Source organism: Pseudorasbora parva, chromosome 15 (assembly GCF_024679245.1).
Source record: "Pseudorasbora parva isolate DD20220531a chromosome 15, ASM2467924v1, whole genome shotgun sequence".
Taxonomy (NCBI): Eukaryota; Metazoa; Chordata; class Actinopteri; order Cypriniformes; family Gobionidae; genus Pseudorasbora; species Pseudorasbora parva.
This window is the reverse complement of record NC_090186.1, coordinates 41,029,063-41,035,062: the sequence shown is the minus strand read 5'-3', so window position 1 is coordinate 41,035,062 and position 6,000 is coordinate 41,029,063. Positions and strand designations below refer to the sequence as shown.

The following is a 6,000-nucleotide window of genomic DNA, read 5'->3' as shown; positions in this document are numbered from 1 at the left end:
TTATTGCTTTGTGATGATTCATCAATAATTTTAAATGGCGTCCTTTCTTAAAACGCTTACGTGTTTGGGTTTAGTTGGCTAAGTAAATGTACAGTATGTCTGTGTGTGTGGACTCCAAATGATAAAAAGACCATGTATAGATGTGTCCACGTGTGTGTGGATGGCTGCAGTGTCAGGCTGATTGTGCTGTCAGGGTTCGAGATGCTCAATGAGCTTCCTGTTTGTCTCGCTCTGGGCACCATGTTCATCTGCAGACACTGACTGAGTGCCCTGTCTCTCTCTCTCTCTCTCTGTCTCCCTCTCTTCTCTGCTGTATCCCTGAGGCCTATAGATTGTGCAGAGCAACTCGCATTCAGCAGCTTAAAGACACCGGGAGAGACAGGGAGCCTGGAAAGGAAAGGGACACAGCAAAGAGTGACAGGAAGATGGGAGGAAGAAAAGAAAAGAGTGCATAACAGGAAAAAGGGTTCAGTTAAGCTCTTTCTCTAACACATACACACACACTCACATAGGGAGTTTGCTGGACACTGATGCTTTGTGACATCACAGCACTTTGTCTGATATTTTAAATATGAGGTTGAGACCCTGGTCGGGGGCGGAGCTTCAGAACACACACACACACACACACACACACACACACACACACACACACACACACACACACACACACACACACACACACACACAAATAAGACAGAGACTGTACAGCACAATAGTATTTTTATTTTTTTAGTATTTAAATGTATATTTAATTTTCTCTATAGTGATTCAAAGTAATAAACCACATCATACAGTCATTACAAACTATAATTTGATGGGAAAAGTATTCGTAAAGTAAATCATACGGAAAACATATTTGAAGATTCAATCGACTACTCATCTCATATAAAAACTATGTTGAAAATGACAGTTATTATAAAAACAATGTTAGCGATTATATTTTATATTATTATATATTGGTATTTAAAAAATATTATTATGTCTTTTTAATTATACAACTGTAATATGACTTATTTTTGGGCCAGCGGTATTGGCCCTTGAGGTAAATGAGGTAAAACTTTACAATATGGTTTCATTAGTTAACACGAACTAATGAACAATACTTCAGCATTTATTAATCTTAGTTAATGTTGTCTCAGCATTTACTAATACATTATTAAAATCAAAAGTTGTATTTATTAACGTTAGTTCAAATAATATGATCAATAAGTTATGACAAAATGTTTTAAGCTCTTTTCAACTCATTTTTTTAATGTAATTTAAGTTCAAATGACTTACATATCCAAATTGATTATACTTTCAAATTTAAGGCAGCAACTTATTTTACAGTGCTGGGCATGAAAGAGCGATTAACAGCTGTATTTTTATTATCTAACATTAACAGAGATGAATAAATACTGTAACAAATGTATCACTCATAGTTAGTTCATCTTAGTTAATACATAAAACTGCTAACAAATGAAACCTTACTGTAAAGTGTTGCTGTAAATGATCTGATAAATAAATTAAACTGTAACTTATTGAAAATATAATGTGTAAGTGCAGAATATTTAATTATTTGATAATTTTATTTTTATTTTAAAATATGTAAGTGTGTCAAATTTAATTGAAAAAAATGGCGCATGCGCCCTTTAAAAAAAGACGTAAAAAAAGTAGTCAAACATTTTTTGCATTTCAGAACCTTAGGAAATGGACAGCAGCCGACACGAACACACACACCTATTTAATTGATAATAAAGCCGTAAAGTAGCATGTCTTTCAAATCAGGACAGTGCCACTTCTCACAAATGCAGACAGGTTTGGAAATGAAAAGTTTAACTGAGACGTAACCGCGATCAGCTTCATGGGAAATTAAGAATCAATGTCACACAAGTCCACACAGTAAAATTGGTGGATAGGATACTGGAGCAGGCGACTGACAGCGACACATAGCACCAACTTCAATGTTTAATTTTAAATGAATGTAGCCTACCGGCAGTCTGGGACATGCGGGTGCTCGGTATCGGCGCCTATGTGAATGCGTCTTGCTGAAGAACATTGCAGCCGGATCTACTTCTCTCTTTTTAATGTCTATGGCGGATCACGCAGGGACTGTGCTCCTCCGCAGCGGCTCCTACCAGACCACTCTGAAATAGTCCCAATAAAAACACTTATTATAAGTGTACCATAATGATTCAGGGTAAGACAAAAACACGGTTTGGAAAATGGATTCATGCTCTACATTCTCATTATCTAATTTTTGTAAATCTTGAACACAAAAACAAGTTTTGGACAGCAGCTTAAATATTAGTTAGTTATTTCGATTTCTCAGCTGGTGAAGGTTGGTAGTTTCCTCCACCACCAAAGGACAGCTTGTGCAAATGAATATCATTAGCTCAGTGTAAAAACAATAGACGTCAATGAAAAGAAAAACAGTGATGCAGTAATTCACCTGAGAGATTGAGTGACAGCTGAGGGGCAGGACTTAGACTGACTGACAGTCATTAAATGTCATTAAGAGCAATTAGCAATTAATACAGAAGTTGCTGATCCCCGAAACAGCCACACTAATGAGCGTATGACAACACACACACACAGTGACTGGTGGAGACTCGTCAGAGGAAGAAACATCAGTCAGTATCGATTGTGCTTTAATTTCTGCAGTCAGCCTTAGGCCTCAATCACACGCCACGTTTACAACTAAAGACACACAAACACGCTACATTTACACAGGAGATTAGCAGAAACACACACTCATGTACTGTCAGACTTTGCATTATTATTATTCTGTCCTCCCTTGACTTGAGCATCAAATCATCATATTAGAATGATTTCTGAAGGATCATGTGACACTGAATATTCAGCTTTAATCACAGGAATAAATTATATTTTAAAATATATTCTCTCTCTCTCTCTCTCTCTCTCTCTCTCTCTCTCTCTCTCTCTCTCTCTCTCTCTCTCTCTCTCTCTCTCTCTCTCTCTCTCTCTCTCTCTCTCTCTCTCTCTCTCTCTCTCTCTCTCTCTCTCTCTCTCTCTCTCTCTCTCTCTCTCTCTCTCTCTATATATATATATATATATATATATATATATATATATATATATATATATATTGAATATTTATATATATCATGAAATCCATTTAATTCTGGCTGTATTTGGATCCAGCACTATTCTTACTATTTCCACTATATAAAGATATGACACAAATAGTATGAGTAGTATGCTTAGCCCATCTCTCTCACTTTATCACTTTTTTCTGTCTTTGTAATCCACTTTGCCTTTCCGCTAGTTTCTATCAGGATGGTGTGAGCAGAACGAGAGAAAGAGATGATTACAGCGGTGTAACTTTGGAGCAAAAGGACAGCGAGAGATGTTTCTGAAGCGTTGAAGGAGATACGCGGAGAACGAGCGAGAGAGGGAGAGGATGCGAAGGGTCGATTTATCTTACATTGACAGGAGAGGCTTCAAACGATGACCTTGAGGACTAATGAGAGTAAATGAGTGAAATATTTTTCACTTTTAAAAAGTGAAACTATAATCAAATGGAAGCCTGAAAGATGAACTAATGAGCTTCAGCGATGATGAAAGTACGAGTGCGAGAGAGAGAGAGAGCGATACAGACTGATAGAATGAGAGAGAGGGAGAGAGAGAGAGAGGGAGGTAGTCATCTGGCAGAGCCTGCAGTGTCAGGCCCTCACTCCTGCCATCTCATTAGCTGACCTGACGACTGCCTGATTAGAATACGTTTGATGAAAATTTCAAGGATTTTTTCCCCACTCAACATTCAAAATTTTCTGTGTGAATTAATAAATATTGCACAACTTTTTTTTAAGACACAGAAACTGGGAGGTAATTAATTAAGATTAAAGCCGAGGTCTGGACCAAGTTGATTTACCATCATTATTCGCCCCGAAATCAACAAATATATTTATAAACACAGAGATTTATACAAACAGAGAGAGCAATGGACATGAGAAACTCGTTGAGCACACAAGTCACACACTTGCATGTCAGAGGTTATTTCACTCAACACAAACTGAGTTTGTAACATTCAAAAAATTAATTGAACATCTTATTTCAAGCTGTCCAGTTTGTTCCAGATGCCTCGTTCTTTGGTGTTTAATGCTGGTTTTACAAAACTGCTTTCTGTGCATTACCGCCACCAAATGGACGAATGCTCAAAAAAAAATATTTGTTGACATTTGAAGCAAGCAAATTACTCAAGTGAATTTGATATTTTACAGTGGTTCTCTTGTTGTGATTATGGGATGGTGACCACGAAGAACTTTGTTACTCTCTGATTTTTGATGCACTTTTCATTATTTAAAATCCCATAGAATTCACCGGAAACCCTTTTCTTATGTTTCAGATATTTCTGCTTTGCCAAAAACTTCAGATTCCCCTGACCATCTGAACCATGATGATTGGTCTGTTATTGTGGTAATAATTTAATTTATTCACCTTTAAGCATAAAAGTAAATTATGTACACAATACTGTTCAAAAGTTTGGGGTCAGTAAGAACATTTTGCAAATTAATACTTTTGTTCAGGATATTATTCAATTGGAAGTGACAGTAAAGACATTTATAATGTTACACAATATTTCAGTTTCAAATACACTCACCTAAAGGATTATTGAACACATACTAATACTTTGTTTGACCCCCTTTCGCCTTCAGAACTGCCTTAATTCTACATGGCATTGATTCAACAAGGTGCTGAAAGCATTCTTTAGAAATGTTGGCCCATATTGATAGGATAGCATCTTGTAGTTGATGGAGATTTGTGGGATGCACATCCAGGGCACGATGCTTCCGTTCCACCACATCCCAAAGATGCTCTATTGGGTTGAGATCTGCTGACTGTGGGGGCCATTTTAGTACAGTGAACTCAGTCATGTTCAAGAAACCAATTTGAAATGATTCGAGCTTTGTGACATAGTGCATTATCCTGCTGGAAGTAGCCATCAGAGGATGGGTACATGGTGGTCATAAAGGGATGGACATGGTCAGAAACAATACTTAGGTAGGCTGTGGCATTTAAACGATGCCCGATTGGCACTAAGGGGCCTAAAGCGTGCCAAGAAAACATCCCCCACACCATTACACCACCACCACCAGCCTACATAGTGTTAACAAGGCATGATGGATCCATGTTCTCATTTTGTTTACGCCAAATTCTGACTCTGCCATCTGAATGTCTCAACAGAAATCGAGACTCACCAGGCAACATTTTTCCAGTCTTCAACTGTCTAATTTTGGTGAGCTTGTGCAAATTGTCGCCTCTTTTTTTCTATCTGTAGTGGAGATGAGTGGTACCCGGTGCGGTCTTCTGCTGTTGTAGCCCATCCACCTCAAGGTTGTGCGTGTTGTGGCTTCACAAATGCTTTGCTGCATACCTCAGTTGTAACAAGTGGTTATTTCAGTCAAAGTTGCTCTTCTATCAGCTTGAATCATTCAGCCCATTCTCCTCTGACCTCTAGCATCAACAAGGCATTTTCGCCCACAGGACTGCCGCATACTGGATGTTTTTCCCTTCTCACACGATTCTTTGTAAACCCTAGAAATGGTTGTGCTTGAAAATCCCAGTAACAGAGGAGATTCTGAAATACTTAGACAGGCCCATCTGGCACCAACAACCACGCCATGATCAAAATTGCTTAAATCACCTTTCTTTCCCATTCTGACAATTAGTTTGGAGTTCAGGAGATTGTCTTGACCAGGACCACACCCCTAAATGCATTGAAGCAACTGCCATGTGATTGATTAGATAATTAATTAAAGAGAAATTGAACAAGTGTTCTAATAATCCTTTAGGTGAGTGTAAATATGATAATAAGAATTATTTTTTGAGCAGCAAATCATCATATTAGAAAATTAGATCCCAAAGGATCATGTGACACTGAAGACTAGAGTAATGATGCTGAAAATTCAGCTTTACCGTGACATCCTTATAGTGAGCATAAGATACTAACGATAGATAGATAGATAGATAGATAGATAGATAGATAGATAGATAGAT

At 37.7% G+C, this 6,000-nt stretch overlaps 1 protein-coding gene across 3 annotated transcripts in view; it reads left to right on the top strand.

Moving 5' to 3' along the window:
* Positions 1–331: 331 nt before the first annotated feature.
* tfap2d (transcription factor AP-2 delta (activating enhancer binding protein 2 delta)) overlaps positions 332–6,000 on the top strand; it is a 119,314-nt gene continuing 113,645 nt past the window's right edge. For 2 of the 3 annotated variants that reach the window (XM_067418147.1, XM_067418145.1), the window contains exons 1-3: positions 359–471; positions 3,269–3,472; positions 4,349–4,419. The gene's annotated coding sequence lies outside the window, so the exon portion shown is untranslated. Of the gene's footprint in view, positions 472–3,268; positions 3,473–4,348; positions 4,420–6,000 lie in introns of all 3 variants that reach the window. The other variant, XM_067418146.1, reaches the window with a different exon arrangement.